We start from the raw sequence: 18,281 nt of genomic DNA, 5'->3' as shown, positions 1-18,281 counted from the left end.
TGCAAACAGAAAGATGGGGGTGCGTTTGTCTCTAGTGGTTGGGTATCGACTGGACTATCCATATCACCAGGAACAGAGTGTCGGTTCCACACTCCCACAAGCTCATAGGGTGGGATGTTTTTGTCAAGGGTTCAGTCATAGTGGATGGAGTAACAACCACAGTGCTAATCACCCATACAGAAACCCATTTAGAAGTCAAGATAGGAAAACCACAGATCTGCACTTTTGACTAGGGCAAAAATCTCAGTTCAAACAAACTGGGTGATGAATTTCCATCTGTCTTTCTGTTGCATTTCTGATTCTCCCTTTGGGTATTGGCAGCCACAGTTGGCCACCTGTGTTTCTCCCTTTCTTTCTCTTCCATTGAATCCAAATTTAACTCTCAGCAGGAAGCCTGTGTTTCATTCTGTTTTCTCTCCCTAGAAACTCACCCATACTTTCACTTGACTTGAATTTTGATTGTGTTGTGTACCAACTAATCCCCCCGGATTCAAGAGCATTTCTTGTTGCTCCGTGGCTGTGCCTTACGGAAATCTGATCATATCCACTGAATCGAGGCTTGGTTAAGAAAAATATCTCTCTGAATTTTCCACGCATCTAATAAGATCTGATTCAGCAGCCTATTGCAATCACTGTACTGCATAATATAACAAAAACAGTTATTCCCAAAATAATTTTTCTTCTTCTTTTTTCCTTTTGGGAATTATAGGGACAGAACTACCTAAATTGCACAGAAATTTATTTATGTATGCAAGAATGCTACTCGCCCCCCAAATGGAAAGAAGGAGAAGTCCCAGCAAAAGAAGAATGGCTACAAAAACTTATGGAATATGCAGAAATGGCGAAACTCACCAGAAGAATAAGAAATCAAGATAACAAACTTTTTATAAAAGAATGGAAATGGTTTATTGAATATTTACAGATAAATTGCAAACAGATAGAAACATCAGCATGATTATTATGATAACCTGCAGTTTCATTTTTATATTTAAAGTTTATATTTAAAGCAGATAATTAAATGAGCAAATTAAATGAATTTGGATATGCAGAAGATATTAAAAAATAAATTTAAGGAACCGCAGAAGCAGGGGGAAGGACGTCAAACTTTGAAATGTTAAAATGTTAATGAAATGTATAAATTTGAAAAGTATTAACAATATAAACAGTAAAGAACGCATATCAAAAAGTATACAACCAGACTGACCAATTCCCACATTAAATCATAAGATTTAAAAATAAAGATACAATAAATTAATATCAATAACAGCAACAACGTGGTCCACCCACACAATAACAGAAAAACCCTAAACCTAAGCCAAGAGTCTGTTCAGCAGTCTCAGCTTTTGTAGCTGGAGTCAGTCCGGGCCCTGCCCACCCAGGCCAGGTGGAAAAATGCATGCAAGACAGAGAGCAGGTCAAAACTCACAGTCAAAATTCACATGTGTATACACAACATATTCACAATGGGACTGATTTTTGCTTTCATCTGTGAAAAGTTGGAGGGTATGGACAACCATCACAAAGAAGACAGTGCTTGTCATAGTGTACTGAATCATGTGCATGCCAGTCACTGAACAGATTTGCAAAAGGTTCTGTGAGAAGGCTCAGATGCAAGGAAATCACTCGAGTCTTGGGTGGAATCTAGACACATACAAAAACCGCTCAAAAAATGCTTTTTTAAAAGCTTTTAAAAAAAATACAGTGAGTTTTCCATAAGGCTCACCATCACCATCGTCACATTGTATATTGCACTTAAAACACACTTAAAACATTTTATTTGCAGCTGTATGGCTGAGTCCTTGCTCTCTGTAGACCCCACCCCTGAGTTCTTTCCTGCACAACAAAATGAGGGGTGGAGAATTGTTGCGTTCATAAAGTAAAGGAAGGACTGGACCCTGATTAAAAACAAGACACGAGGCTTTGACTAGTAAGGCTCTCGGAGAAAGTGCGTAAACCACACCCCTCACCAGGCCATTTTATTAGCAAAAGAATCTTTTACACAGTGCTCATAAGAACCAATCATATTTCCTCTGAGCATTTCATCAAACCCCACGTGGGGAAAAAGTAACACTACAACACTAATTAGCATGCATATATTTTGGGGTAAATATGTTGAGAACTACAAAGGGGTAGTAAATAACTTGAGAACTACAAAGGGGTGGTAAATAAGTTGAGAACTACAAAGGGGTGCATCTGGCAACCCCAGAGCTGAGAAATAAACATGATAAGAAGGATGGCCAGAAAGACCAGATCACTACCACCTTCATGTGAGATCTGTTTCCTGGCTCCAAGATTAACATCTTAAGATATAAGAAAACTACATCAAAGTAACTTGCCCACTATCTTTATGGCCCAGGAAGCCTGCCTGGCGAAGCAACTGTTGTGTACTGCTGTGTACGTGATGTGAGGAGAGAGAAATGGGCAATAGAGTCAAAAGGGCATGAAAAGGGCATGAATGTAGAATCTTATGGGATTTAATCAGAAATTATCATCAATATATCAAACCCAGTCAACACAATGCTTTCATCGTGGACACGATGGCTTGATGTATATTTTATAATTCCTCATGGTAATCCCATCTGATCCCTACAGAGAATCACTTTGTTTCCTCCATCCCTGACCCCAAACCTTGTTGGTTTATTTTTATCCAATTTAGGACAGTGCTCAAAAAAAATGCATATTCAATTCCTTTTTCTTTGGGATAGATCTTTTTTTTAAAAAAATTAAGTACTCACAAATGCACAAATGTTGAAGACATTTTCTTTACACTTTGAAGCATTATGCATGATGCTGGCAATATACAAACATGGTGGTGATGAATGAGCAGTAATTTTGGAAGGAGCCTTTGTAAAGTGAGCCTATAATGACCATTTGTTTCCCTCTTGTCTTGCCTCTGCCTCCAACACACAAGCTTGTTACAATTTGTCATTTCTACTGAGCGGAAAAGGAAATGGAGTGTTGACCCTGGTGTCTGTCTTAAGCCTGCTTGAGGCATAAATCTACTTTATGCAAATAAATACTCCACACAATTCTAATGTTTTGACATTTCTTCCATACCACCCAAGACAACGAATTCCTTTATTTTGTTTTTTTTAAAAGATATTTATTGAGATTTTAAACAGTAAAAGATACCTTCACACAGAAATTAATACAAAAGAATACATTAAGATACATTAAGGAAGGAAAAAGGGAAAACCTAAAATATATAAGAAAACAAAAAAGAAAAGAAAAAAGAAAAGAAAAAAGACATAAAGATCAAATTTTTTACTTATTATTTTCATAACCCTTCTTCCTGACTTCCTCACATCTCCCTTTTTTGTGTTCCTTTTTACACAACCATATTCAGCAAATATCTTACCCTCTTTCAAATCTTGATCTATATTGTAAATTTCGACCCAATGTGTCTTCAATTCTTCCTTTTATATCCTTTTGTTTACATTTGACACAATGTAATCTAATTTTATATCACCCTTATATTTTGAAACTTTTGTTACCTACTCCTTCTACCTATGTCACTAATGCCACATTATCTTCATATCTTGCATCTTTTTAACATTCCAACATTTTAACATTTTAACACTCAGATATTTTACAATGTTTTTGCAAATAGTCTTTAAACTTCTTCCAGTCCTCTTCAACAGACGCTTCTCCCAGCGAATTCCTTTATTTTGATTCTTACTTATGGTGAGTGTGTAAGGTCTGTGTTACACATCATCTGGGTCTTACTGAGACCCTCCTTACTTCCTATCCTCCCTTTTCCTACCTAGGTGCCTTGTCTGATATCCAAGTTGTCCAGTTCAGATCTGGGACAGTGTCTCCAGGAGAGGCCCTCAGCCTCACCTGTACGGTCAGTGAATTCTCTGTTTTGTGTCCTTATTTGCACTGGGTCCAGAAACATTTTTGAAAAGGGCTGGAATGGAAGGGAGCAGTAAACTGGACTAGGTCCAGATGGCACACAAACTATGCCTCGTTTTTACAAGGACAAATCACCATCTCTGCAGATACACCCACCAATTCATTCTCCTTGCAGCCGAAGTCATAGAATCATAGAATCATAGAATCATAGAGTTGGAAGAGACCACAAGGGCCATCGAGTCCAACCCCCTGCCAAGCAGGAAACACCATCAGAGCACTCCTGACATATGGTTGTCAAGCCTCTGCTTAAAGACCTCCAAAGTAGGAGACTCCACCACACTCCTTGGCAGCAAATTCCACTGTCGAACAGCTCTTACTGTCAGGAAGTTCTTCCTAATGTTTAGGTGGAATCTTCTTTCTTGTAGTTTGGATCCATTGCTCCGTGTCCGCTTCTCTGGAGCAGCAGAAAACAACCTTTCTCCCTCCTCTATGTGACATCCTTTTATATATTTGAACATGGCTATCATATCACCCCTTAACCTCCTCTTCTCCAGGCTCAACATGCCCAGCTCCCTTAGCCGTTCCTCATAAGGCATCGTTTCCAGGCCTTTGACCATTTTGGTTGCCCTCCTCTGGACACGTTCCAGTTTGTCCGTGTCCTTCTTGAATTGTGGTGCCCAGAACTGGACACAGTACTCCAGGTGTGGTCTGACCAGAGCAGAATACAGTGGCACTATTACTTCCCTTGATCTAGATGCTATACTCCTATTGATGCAGCCCAGAATTGCATTGGCTTTTTTAGCTGCCGCGTCACACTGTTGGCTCATGTCAAGTTTGTGGTCAACCAAGACTCCTAGATCCTTTTCACATGTACTGCTCTCAAGCCAGGTGTCACCCATCTTGTATTTGTGCCTCTCATTTTTTTTTGCCCAAGTGCAATACTTTACATTTCTCCCTGTTAAAATTCATTTTGTTTGTTTTTGCCCAGTTCTCTAATCTGTCAAGGTCGTTTTGAAGTGTGATCCTGTCCTCTGGGGTGTTAGCCACCCCTCCCAGTTTGGTGTCATCTGCAAATTTGATCAGGATGCCCTTGAGTCCATCATCCAAGTCGTTGATAAAGATGTTGAATAAGACCGGGCCCAAGACAGAACCCTGTGGCACCCCACTAGTCACTCTTCTTGACAGCTGCAGACACTGAGACATATTTTAGGTAAAGGACCCCTGGACCCCTCAACAACTTTTGTGTCCAAATTTCCACCTTTTGAAACATGGCAACCCTATTTTAGCATGTCCTCCTTCTTAAATAGAGGACAAGACTGAACTGTCTTCCCTGTATGGAAATTGGTCAGACATACCCTTCCTGTTTAAATAGCAGTGTCCTATGGTACTCTGTGACCTGAATGGGCCTCCTACAATCTGTACAAAAGACAGCGGAGTGAGTGATTAAAAAGAAATATGAGATCCTTTTGGCTCATTCTTCTGAGCATCTTACCTGGTGGGTATTTTCATCCCTACTTTAAAAAACAGAAAGCTTATTTCAACCATAAGAGCATTTATTTCAGAACTCTATACGGTAATTCCTGTCCCTTTTCTGCAGGTATCTTATCCAGTACACAACTGACCCAATCTGGTACAGGAGAAGTGAAGCCTGGAGAGACTGTCAAACTGATTTGCTCTGTCTCAGGTGTCCAGGTCGGTGGTTATTACTGGGGCTGAATCCGACAGCCTCCAGGAAAAAGGATGGAATGGTTGGGTCACATTCGGAGCACTGCATCTGGAGGAACTTCATACTACAGTCCAGCTTTCAGCAGTCAAACCAGCATCTCCAGGGACACATCCAAAAATGAAGTGTATCTCCAGCTGAGCTTCCTGACACCTGCAGACACAGCAATATATTATTGTGGAAGGGCGCCACAGTTAAGCAAAGCAATGGAGCATCCATTCAAAAACACATTCCACCATGAATGCCTCTACAGACACCATTAGACCCCTGTTTTGACCAGAGCTCTGACTAGCTCTGACTAGGTTGGACTCGATGGCCCTTGTGGTCTCTTCCAACTCTATGATTCTATGATTCTAGTCTGTTCATACAGCATTCTTGCAGCATTCTTGGAGGGAAGATTTATTGCTCAGGGAATCCCACGGAAGCTATTGAAAACTTGCTTATGTGCATTGCACAGCCCCAGATCTCATTGTCCCATTAATGGTGGATGAGGCCAAAATCTCATCTCACTGAGCATTCTCACTGGGCATTCATCTCACTGAGCGTTATATTGCAGCCAATAGTCCGTCTAGTTCAGTATAGTCTACACTGGCTGGCAGCTGCTCTCCTATCTGTCAGACAAAAGAATTTGAGACAAAAGTCTTCCCTTCCTGACACCCAGTATAGAGAGTAGACATCTAGATAGATCAATGGTCTGATTTGGGATGGGGCAGCTTCAGGTTCAATTCTCGGCGCTTGACCTTCCAGTTTGGCAACCCCATCAGAAGTGCTTCCTTTTATCATATCCACTTCCTAAATGCAGCACCCACTGGCCTTCATGCAAATCTCCAAAGGAAGCTTTTCTGGTTTAAATAGCATTGTCTGATTTTTCACCCTCATTCTATTTTGTTTTGTACATAAGAAAGGAAGAGGAGCAAGTGAGAAGCAAAAATGAAATCTATTATGCTGGTTATTGTTGGTCTCTCGGCTGTTTCACCAGGTGAGGATTTATGCATCAGATCTTTTTTTTTAAAAGATATTGAACTAATTAAAAAGTGCACGCCAGATTTAACTCTATATTTCTGCCCCCTTTCTGCAGGTGTCTTATCCAGTACACAGCTGACTCAGACTGGCCCAGCTGAGCTTAAGCCCGGAGAGTCCCTCCAACTGACCTGCACTGTCTCTGGTGTCCAAGTCAGTGGTTATTACTGGAGTTGGAACCGGCAGCCTCCAGGGAAAAGGATGGAATGGTTGGGTTTCATTCAGCACTCAATAAATGGAGGAAATGCCTATTACAACCCAACTTTCAGCAGCCGAGCCAGCATCTCCAGGGACACCTCCAGAAATAAAGTCTACCTCCAGCTGAGCTCCCTGACAGTTGCAGACACTGCAACGTACTTTTGTGCAAAAGCATCACAGTTTGGCAAAGTGGTGGAGCACCCCAGCAAAAACCACACTCTGACTTGAATGTCTACAGGGACACAGCCAGCTCTCCGTTTCGACCAGAACTCCAAATAAATAATCTGCATGGTCTGGATGGAAGATTATTGTTGACAAACACAAGCAAAATACCCACCACCATGGCAGGGAGGGAGAATGAGTTAACAGTACTTTTTTTCAGGCCTGGGCAGGACTTGTCTGAGGCCCCTGGAGGGAGTCTTGTTAGAGGAAAGTTATATACTCAAACCAAAAAGCAGCTGGTCCCTGGAGGCTGACCTCTCCGATGAAGGGATGTGGGTGGCGCTGTGGTCTAAACCACTGAGCCTCTTGGGCTTACTGATCAGAAGGTCGACGGTTCGAATCCCCATGACAGGGTGAGCTCTCATTTCTCTGTCCCAGTTCCTGACAACCTGGCAGTTCGAAAGCACGCCAGTGCAAGTAGATAAACAGGTACTGCTGCGGTGGGAAGATAAACAGTGTTTCCGTGCTCTCTGGCTTCCCTCACGATGTTCCATTGCATCAGAAGCAGTTTAGTCATGCTGGCCACATGACCTGGAAACGCCAGCTCCCTCGGCCTGAAAGGGAGATGAGCTCTCAACCCCATACTCGCCTTTGGCTGGACTTAACGTTCCAGGGCTCCTTTACTTTTTTACCTTTACTTTAACCCTCTGAGATCCGGGGCAAGTATACTCGGCTGTACCTCTTTTCTGCAGGGGCCAACTTATTTTTTCTCATAATATTCTCATAATAAGCTATTGAACATTTTCCTTAGCATGGCACCACCCTTTCATCTCCAGAGCCCCACCCCAGGATCCATTCATTACTCATGCTCAATGTGCATTCATGCAGACAAAGAGACACAAAAACTGGCATAAACACAAACTGTTCCACTTTGAGTGCGACATCCCAAATCTACTGAAGTCAGCCCAGCTTCTGTTTTAATTCCCAGATGTCCCTCATCCAATGCCACAGTAAGGCCTCCTCCTCCTCCTCAGCTAAGCCCAACGCCCTTACCCACTACTCTCTTTCATATACATGTACACCCCTGACTTTTATGCTGTTGCTGACTCCCGGAGAGCACACACACCCCCATATTCTGGGGCAGACACAAGAACTTTTGACAGAAAACAAGAGGGAATTCCAAGCTTCCAGCACAACTGCCACTGGGCATCAGTGTGCCCCCTCTCACATATGGAGCAAAAGGCAGCAACAAGGACAGAATATCCTGTCTTTGGGCATTCAGTGTGAATTTGGAAATTTGCTATTCTGTCAATGAGATGCATTACTCTGTAATTTTCCTTTCTCTGTGTCTTCAATATTTTATATTTCTCAAAACTCACTGGTACCTGCTTTGATTCCTTTTCAAAAGGAGACAGGCATATTTTCAAGTAAATCACTGTACACTTCTTATGTATGGAGTATTCTAAAATATGTAATGACAGCTACCTTATTTTTGGGAAGACCGTTTGTGTCAATAGAATACTAAATTTGCAGCCTTAGCAACTGTGACCTTCTTTAAACCTCTCTGCTTCTTAAATACAGGACTGGACTAGACTGAGTTCTCTTTATGCAAATCTGCCAAACAGGATGCCTCTGTTTAAATAGTCTTCTCCAATGGTGAGACATGGGCCGGTTGAGTCACTTACATTCTGTATAAAAAACAGAGGAGTGAATAAACAAAAACAAAAACATGCAATCTTTGCTAATTTTCCTCATTGTCCTAAGTGCCTCACCTGGTGAGTATTTATGCTAGCTGTAAAAACAAGAATCTGGAACCCAACCCAGAAAGAATCCACGTTAGAGTTCCAATATTTGCCCTCTTTTTGCAGGTATCTCCTCCAGTCCTCAGCTGACCCAATCTGGCCCTGGAATTGTGAAGCCAGGCAAGTCCTTCAAACTGACCTGTTCAGTCTCTGGTGCCCAAGTGAGTGGTTATTACTGGGGCTGGATCCGAGAAACTCTAGGGAAAAATCTGGAATGGATGGGTAACATTCGGCCCACATCAGGTGGAGGAAGCAGCTACTACAATTCAGCTTTCAGCAGCCAAAGCACCATCTCTAGGGACACCAACAAAAATGAAGTCTATCTTCAGATGAATTCCCTAACAGCTGCAGACACAGCAGTATATTATTGTGCAGGAGACACAGCAAAGCAAGACAACGAATCATCCATGCAAAAAACCAGTAATACACCAGCATTAGAGCAAGGAATGAGGGTGGGTGGAGGGAAGATCTATGGCTCAGAGAATCCCATGAAAGCTATTGAAAACTTGCTTATGTGCATTGCGCAGCCCAGATCTCATTGCCCCATTAATGGTGGTTGAGCCCAAAATCTCACCTCACTGAGCATTATATTTAATCAGGCCAATAGTCCATCAAGTTCAGTATAGTCTACACTGGCTGGCAGCTGCTCTCCTATCTGTCAGACAAAAGAATTTGGTACAAAAGTATCTGCTATCCCTCTTGGACTTTGAACAGGATGCCTTCTCCCCCTGTATTTGAACTGGGCCATTCCTAAATGGTGGCTGTGTTGGTGTTGGTGACATGGATCCTGGACTGGCATGAGCAACAATAGAGAGAACGCTGAAGGGTCAATAAGAGCTACAGCGCAGTGGCAGAGCATGTGATTTGCACGCCAAAGGTCCCAGGCTCAATCACTGGCATTTTCAATCAGGCTGGGAAAGTTTCCTGCCTGACACCCAGTATAGAGAGTAGATATCTAGATGGATCAATGGTCTGACTTGGGATGGGGCAGCTTCATGCTGAATTCTCCATGCTTCAGCAGGAGTGCTTCCTTTTATCTTATTCACTTCCTAAATGCTGCATGCAATGGCCTTCATGCAAATCTCCAAAGGAAGCTTTTCTGGTTTAAATAGCATTGTCTGATTTTTTACCCTCAGTCTCTTTTGTTTTGTACAGAAAAGAGGAGGCAGAGGAGCAAGTGAGGAGGAGAGATGAAATCTATCGTGCTGCTTATTCTTGGTCTCTTGGCTGTTTCACCAGGTGAGGATTTTAAGCTTGGAATATTCCTCTGGCAGCCTTGACAAGCGTGTCTCCTTTAGTCCTTCTGCTTTTTAAATTCAGGGTTGTTCCTCTTTAAATAGCATTCTCCAATGGTGCTATATGGGCTGTGTTGTATTCATTCTGTATGAAAAGCAGAGGAGCAAGGGATTAATAACAAAGATGAATTTTTTGCTCATAACCCATAGCATCTCACCTGGTGGGAATTTACTCCTGCTGTAAAAGCAAAAATGCTTAACCCGCATCAAAAAGAACGCAGATTACAATTTTAATTTTCTGACATCCCCCCCCCCCGCCCGGCAGGTATCTGCTCCAGGCCACAGCTGACCCCGTCTGGCCCAGGAGCGGTGAAGACAAGAGAGTCCTTTAAACTGACCTGCAGGGTCTCAGGTGTCGAAGTCAGTCTCTCGTACTGGGGCTGGATCCGACAACCTCTAGGGAAAGGTCTGGAATGGTTGGGAAACATTCAGAGAGAAAGAGATGGAGGAAGAACTTACTGCAATTCAGCTTTCAGCAGCCGAATCAGCATCTGTAGGGACACCTCCAGAAATGAAGTGTATCTTCAGATGAATTCCCCAATGGTGGCAGACACAGCGGTGTATTTTTGTGCAAGAGACCACAGCGAACCAAACCAATGAACATCCATGCAGAAACTTAGTAATATATCCAGTACCAGGGCAGGCACTGAGGGTGGGTGGAGGGAAGATTGATTGCCAGATAGAATCCCATGAAAGCCATCAAAAACTTTCCCATTTGCATTTTACTGCCCTAGGTTTCATTACCCAGTTTAAACAAAGGAGCTTTCCTGGATCAGGCCAAAGGTCCACCGAGCTGAGAATTCTCACAGTGTGTAACCAAATGTCTGTGAGAAGCCTGCAAGCAGTCCAACAGTGCTACTTCCCCAGCTGAGATTGCCAGCCACTGGCATTCAGAACATTGTTGCTGTTGCATTTATTATCTAGGCTTAACGAGTAGGGCCCATGTCAGGTTACAACAGTTTAAAATTCAGAATTAAAAGCAGTTGAACAGACTCTGTAATCACAAGCACAAGTTTCAGGTGTCAAGGGCCAGGTAATAATGTCAGTGTACTAGAAGAAGCAAAGACCACCAGTGTGAAGCAATGATACTTCAACATCAACTCTGTTGGACTGGTCATGTTGTTTGGACAATTGGTGATATAATGCAAGGGAGATCGGGGGTAGAGGGTGTGGAGAGAAATTGCCCAATATCAGGGCAGGGTCCAAATAATTTGGGGGGATTGCAGAAGGGAGAAGAGGTTGGAGGACTTCCCGTCCCTAAACTTTCTTAACTGATGTCTTAGGATGCAATCCTATGAAGCCAACTCAGAGAGACTCCACGGAGTGGTACTAATTTCTCTCGCTTTGTTCAGGTGTCTTCTGCAGTGTGCATCTGACCCAGTCTGGCCTGGGATCAGTGAAGCCTGGACAGCCCCTCCAGCTGACCTGCGCTGTCTCTGGTGCTGAAGTGAGTGGCTGGTACTGGGGCTGGAACCGAAAGACTCCAGGGAAAAGTCTGGAGTGGTTGGGCGGCATTCAGAGTGTGGCCGCGGGAGGAAACGGATACTACAGTTCCAAATTTAGCTCCCGAATCAGTATCACCAGGGATGCCTCCAAAAACGAATTCTATCTTCTGTTGAGATCCCTCACAGCTGCAGACAATGCTGTGTATTACTGTGCAAGGGACAGAGCAGCACTCTGTGGCAAGGCAATGTAGCATCCAGACACAAACTGTGCAGAGTCATTCGGCCTCCTACACAGATTCATTATTTTATGCTCAATTGCTCACCGTAAAACATTTCTGCTCCACTCTTCTTCAAATGCAGAACAAAACAATTTTGGGAAGGGCAGTAGCTCAGGGGCAGAGCATGTGCTTTGTAGGCAGAAACATTCCAGATTCACTCCCAGGCATCTCCAGGTAGGGCTGGGAAGGAATTCCTGCCTAAAACCTTTGATAGCTAGTGCCATCCAGGGCTTAGCCACACTTACCCCACACTTTCCAAGCACAGGTCCTCACTTTAAAGCTATATTTTTTGAACCAAATGAAAACCCATTCTTTAAATCAGGTACACAACAAAAAGCAATATGGATTTTCCAGGGTTTGTCATTTGCTCTGACTCGGGGTAAAGAGCAGGTTTTCACAGGGAAAGCTCTGGAGCAGAGAGAGAGAGATACAGTATATGGCAATGGTGCTGGGTTTCCCCCAAGGTTTAGGAGACCACACGTATTACAAGCGTCTGACATCATGCATATCACACACATCTCCCAGCACTGGGCTGACCGGTGCAGCCTTCCACTAGGCACTGCTGGCCCCCGCAGTGTTGGCAGATGCTGTGTAGGCTGGTGCAACCTTCCGCCAGGTGCTCCAATCCCTGCAGCATCTCCTGGCACCAAACACACTGGTGCAGCCTTCTGCTAGGCCCCGCTGGCCCCCAGGAGATGAGGTGCAGGCCGGCACAATCTTGCACCAGATGTGCCCGTCCCTGTGCCGTCTTCTAACACTGTGCAGGCCAAAGTACAGGCCCTGCCTGGAAAGCACAGAGGAAAGGTAAGTGTGGATAAGCCATCAGTACAAACAGCACAAAACTAGATGGACCATTAGTCTGAGGATGCTATTTGACTGTGAAATACAAACACTGCCACTTGGAGTCCTCTCAGCAAGAGCATCCCGTTTTTATCCCCTCTGCTTCTTAACTCAATGCCACATATGCAAATTTCTCAGCCAGGCCCCTTCTATTTAAACAGCATCACCTGAAGTTACTCCACGGCCTGGCTGTGTCTCTTTCATTCTGTACAAAGAGAAGAGACACAGACAGACAGACGGACGGACAGACAGACAGACAGACATGAGATCCATATTGGTTTTTCTCATTCTCCTAGGCATCTTCCCTGGTGAGGATTTTTGTTTAGTGGGTAGCTGATAATGTTGATCCCAACACAAAGGGATAATGACACAATTTGTTTTCTTTTTTTGCAGGTATCTTCTCAAGTCCACAGATAACTGAGTCTGGTCCAGGACTGCTGAAGCCCGGAGGGTCCTTCAAATTGACTTGCTCTGTCTCTGGTGTTCGAGTCAGTGATCATTTCTGGGACTGGTGCCGGAAGGCTCCAGGAAAAAGGCTGGAGTGGATAGGGTTCATCCGGGATGAAGCAAATGGAGGAACAACTCAGCTCAATCCGGAACTCAGCAGTCGAACCAGCATCTCCAGGGAGACCTCCAGAAACGAAGTGTATCTCCAGCTGAGCTCCCTGTCAGCTGCAGACACTGCAATGTATTACTGTGCAAGTAACACAGTGAACCAAAGCAATGAAGCATCTGTGCAAAAATCACCCGACAACTCTGCCATGTGCACTGGCACTGCAAGCTCTCTGTCTTCAGCAGACATCCATTGCCCTAATTCTGCCTGGAAGATGTACTGGAAATCTCTCCCTACACAGTTTAATGTTTAGCACCCAAATCAGTATCACCAGGGATGCTTGCAAAAATATAATCTAACTTCAGCAGCTACACAAATCTGAACTAGACGGACAACAGTCTTACTAGATTTCTGTGCCAAGATGGCAAAGCTGACTGGAAAACTCAGAAACCAAGAGGATACATTTGTTATAAAAGAATGTGGGGGGGGGGGGAGTTATTCAGGAGACCATGGTAAGCAGATGGAAACAAAAGCAGGAGTTTGACTCACTTGTAATGTAAAGATTTTATAGACAATATGGTTTGATACAAAATTTGGACTATGGATGAAAATGCAGTTGAAGATGCTTAAAATAAGACCCCATGGAGGGGATGGGGGGAAGTCTCGAGATTCAGAGAATCCCTTTATATGGATTTGTTTTTTACAGTTTGTGTCCATTTATATTTTGTATCTCTAAAACCAATAATAATAATCTCATTTTAAAAAAGAAAAGAAGAAGGTAATTTTATTTATTCTTAAAATAACATCATTCACAGAATCATAGAATTGTAGAGTTGGAAGGGATCTCAAGGGTCATCTAGTCCAACCCACTGCAATGCAAGAATCTTATCCATGAAAGATGGCCCTCCATCTTCTGCTTAAATGCCTCCAAGGAAGGAGAGTCCACAATCTCTCATGGGAGTCCATTCCACTGCTGAACAATTCTCCCTGGTGTTTAGTCATAATCTCCTTTCTTGTAACTTGAATCCATTAGTTCAGGTACAACCATCTGGAGCAGGAGACAACAAGTTTGCTCCTTTCTTCATGTGACAGCCCTTTATATATATGAAGGTGGCTATTATATCTCCTCTAAGTCTCCTCTTTACCAGGCTAAACAGACCCAATTCCCTCAAACTCATTACGCTTCGTATCCAGACCCTTTATTATCGTGGTTGTCCTCCTCAGGAAGGAAAATACATTGTACCATGGATGAATGCAGGAAGAGCATCTGAAGTAGAAGACAATATTTGCGGAGAGTCCCTTCCCCACGATTTGCTCCAAGTCATCCCTGCATATGGGTGTCCTCTAATTCTCTTTGCTTCTTAAATTCAGGGCCAGAAGAGACTGAACACCCTGTATGGAAATCACCCCACTAGGCTCTTTCTGAATGGTGTTCCTAGCTTTATTAGCTTTTACAGAACCAACTTTAAAAAATGTGTTTGCGTGTGTGGTCTTTTTTTCATTATGCAAATTCTCTCAAGTTCAAATAGCAGCATCCTCCTTCTTTCCATGTCCCTGTAGCTCAAGAGAAAAGCTGCCTCTGTTCCACTACTTTTCTTATTCTGATTAATATTTTCCTCTTCCCAGGATAAAAAATGGCAACCCCCTTTCTCCCCTTCTTCCTCATGGCCCTGCTCCCAGGTAGGCTATCCCCTTTCACATACTTTGAAGGGAAATACCCTAGATTTAAGGCAGAAATCTTAAGAGTACAAAACAACCCTTCCCAGGTGTTTAGGATTAACTGAGCAAACCAAGCCCTAACTCTGCTTCTCCTTTTCTTCTCCCTGCTCCTTCAAACCCTGCAGGTGTTTTCTCCCAGGTCACACTAAAGCAATCTGGGCCAGAGACCTTGAGGCCAGGAGAAACACTTGAGTTGACCTGTTCAGTCACTGGCGTCTCTGTCACAAGCAGCTACCGGTGGGACTGGGTACGGATGAGACCTGGGAAAGGGATCGAATGCATGGGGTACTGGGTTGGGACCACAATGTATGCTCCATCTTTACGCAACCGAATCACCATCTCTGTGGATCCTTCCCGAACCAAGTACTTTCTCAGATTGAGCTCTGTGACCACTGCAGACAACGCTGTGTATTATTGTGCGAGATACACAGTAGGAGGAACTGAAGCAGAGCCTAGCACAAAAAGGGGGAAGTGGTTAGAAAATAGAAAGCCACTTCAAGAACCTTGAGGTGATATGCAACTCAATGGGGTTTGCTTCTCTGTAGGTACAGTTCCAACTCTGGAAAAAATGTGGAGTGAATGGGGAGGATGAACCCACTTTAAGGCCTTAGACTGATGTTGATATATCTCTGTCTCAGCGATATGGAGTTTGCTCCTCAGAAGACCTGTCTAGAATTGCACTAACAAGCTGCTCTTCAGAATTCAGGGTGGGATGTTTCTCTCATTCTAGCATTCGGCCTATTAGTCCATAACAACAGCAGCAGTGCAATCAGATGCTGGGACAACCAAAGGAGTTCAGTTGTTATTACTGATCATCTGAGACTGGGCCTCAGCCAAATCCCCTTTGTCCAAAAGGTGGCAGCAGATTCACCCACCACCCCATGTTCCTTCCTACAGAAAACCACAGCCTCTTAAATCACCAGACTTGCAACCACCTGCAAAGTCCCACAAGAGTGTTTGATACAAAGAGCCCCAAAGCTAAGAGGGCAGCTGGATTTCAGATCTTGCATGTAACCTCTCTTACAGAAGAACTGAAGTTCTTTATTGGGGGTCAGGGGGGAAGAGATAAATTGGTTCATTTGACCTTTATTTTTTTCATGGCTGAGCCATCCTTTATGCATAACTACTCTCCACAGATAATTCTGAGGATGAGTAATCCCTCTTAGCTGAGCAAGATAGCCTCATCATTCTTTTTGTGTGTAATATAGCCCAATACACACATTTCCCTAGTTTAATACATTTCACAAATAAATGTATTCTTATGCACACTTTACCCTCTCTCCCTCCCCATTCTAGGGATCTGCATTTTTGCCTCCTTCCAGAGGCCATAGCAAATCACAAGCAAAGAGCATCAGCAAAAATACCAGTTGTTTGGACTTTATGTGGCAGGACCACCTGGTCTGTGCCTTCTCCTTCACCCTCTGGAGGGTGATTCTATCATTTCTGTATGGTTCCATCCCACTCCTTGATTTATGATATTCTATTTAAATGGGTTATATATTTGAATTTCTTCCTCCCAACACTCTTATAGCAACATGGGAAAGAACAGATGCCAAAACCATCTAACTCCAAATGATGCTCCTGGTTTATGGCCTTTCAGAGAGCCTATTTACCAAAGTGTGCATTTCTCTGAGTGTTTTACATTATGCAAATTTGCTCACTACTCCTAAATTCAAATAGTTGCCTCCTGAGTCTTTCATCTTCACTGCAGCTCAGAAGAAGAGCTGACTTAGGTCCAGCGTTTTTTTTAAATGACCTATTATTATTTTTTCACTTCTTAGGATAAAAATGGCATTGCTCTATGTCCCCCTTTTCCTCCTCATGCTGCTCCCAAGTAGGTATCTCCACAAATACTCACTGTCCCCTACACCCAGGATTATAGTCCTGAATCTTAATTGTATAATGTTAACATGATCTGTGTACTTTGGATTAATGGAGCCATGGTGTGGCTGCTTATGAAGTAGCTTTTCAAGCCTGGAGGGGGGACCCTGCCTAACTCTGGTTTTCCTTGCTTCTGCCAATCCCTTCAGGTGTTTTCTCCCAGGTCACATTGAAGGAATCTGGACAAGGAACAGTGAGACCAGGAGAGACCCTTGAGCTGACATGTACGGTCACTGGGCGCTCTGTGACAAGCAGCTACTATTGGTACTGGGTACGACAGAGCCCTGGGAAAGGGCTTGAATGGATGGGATATTGGACTGGGAGCACATACTATGCGCCATCTCTCCGTGACCGAATCACAGTCTCCGTGGATTCTTCTCAAACCAAGTATTTTATGAGACTGAGCGCTGTGACAGCTGCAGACACAGCCATGTATTACTGTGCAACAGGCACAGTGGGACAAATCGAAGCAGAGGTCTGTACAAAAAGGAGGAAGTGGTTAGAAAACAGAAAGCGATGTGCTATAGATGCTCGGTTCTGCTTAAAAGAAAGTACAAAATTTTGGAATCACCGAAACTGTGCTCCTTCCTCTCCACTCTCAACTTCTCAGGTTGACACAAACGGCTGCAAGGAAGGAGAAATGCATTAAGAAAAGAGAAAGAGGATAAGGGGGGAGATTCTCATGCTGTAGATTTTCATGCGTTCAACCACAAAATCAGCTGCTATGATCATGATGACACTAAGCTCCACAAGAGCCATTGATGGGAGCAGTGCTTTTTTCTGAGGGGATACAGGGGTACGCATACCCCTAAATATTTTGTAAATCTAAGTTTGGCCTCATTGATGGGCACACTTTCAATATGAGTAGGAAACTACCAAGATGCCTAAACATATTTTTTTAAAAAAATAAAAGCACTGGATGGGTTCATGAGACATGTGGTAATGTTGGAGGATATATGATATGATATTTATGTTGTATGTTTACATAGACATCCACTCAATGTGCTCGTCTCAACACAAGAAGTAATACTGGCACCTATAGGCTTTTTATTTGCCTCCGGCCTTTACTTTGCGGGGCATTTTTTACATTATGCAAATTCTCTCATTGCCTCCCAAATTCAAATAACAGGCTCCTTGGTAATTTAGCTTCATTGCAGCTGAGGAGAAAAGCTGCCTCCATTCCAGCATTATTGTTTTTCATTCCTATTATTACTTTTCTCCTCTCAGGATAAAATAAAATAGCAATGGTCCCCCTCTTCCTCTTGGCCCTGCTCCCAGGTAAGTATCTCCTAAAACATTCTCCAACCCTTCCACATCTTATCAAATGAACTATCCTGAATATTAGATAGGATACTTAATGGTATAACAATTCTCATGACCCATGTTTTTTGGATTAAATGAGCAATGATAAAACTGTGCAAGAAATAGCCTTAAAGTTCTTGCTGGGCCTACTGTCTAACTCTGGTTTTCCTTTTCTTTCCCTCCCCCCAAATCCCTCCAGGTGTTTTCT

General features: G+C 43.4%; 1 protein-coding gene and 1 long non-coding RNA gene across 2 annotated transcripts in view; both read left to right on the top strand.

Annotated features, from left to right (window-relative positions):
* Positions 1-18,281, top strand: part of LOC309516816 (uncharacterized protein) — a 279,061-nt gene that overhangs the window by 152,096 nt on the left and 108,684 nt on the right. The gene's annotated exons all lie outside the window — the stretch shown is intronic.
* Positions 6,482-8,954, top strand: LOC309516930. Its single transcript, XR_014213072.1, has 3 exons — positions 6,482-6,557; positions 6,657-8,733; positions 8,827-8,954. It is a non-coding gene; the product is annotated as an uncharacterized lncRNA (long non-coding RNA).

The sequence above is a fragment of the Podarcis vaucheri genome (assembly GCF_965113315.1).
Source record: "Podarcis vaucheri genome assembly, chromosome: 13".
NCBI classification, from domain to species: domain Eukaryota; kingdom Metazoa; phylum Chordata; class Lepidosauria; order Squamata; family Lacertidae; genus Podarcis; species Podarcis vaucheri.
The sequence above is the reverse complement of the archived record's forward strand: the minus strand, read 5'-3'. Positions and strand labels throughout refer to the sequence as shown.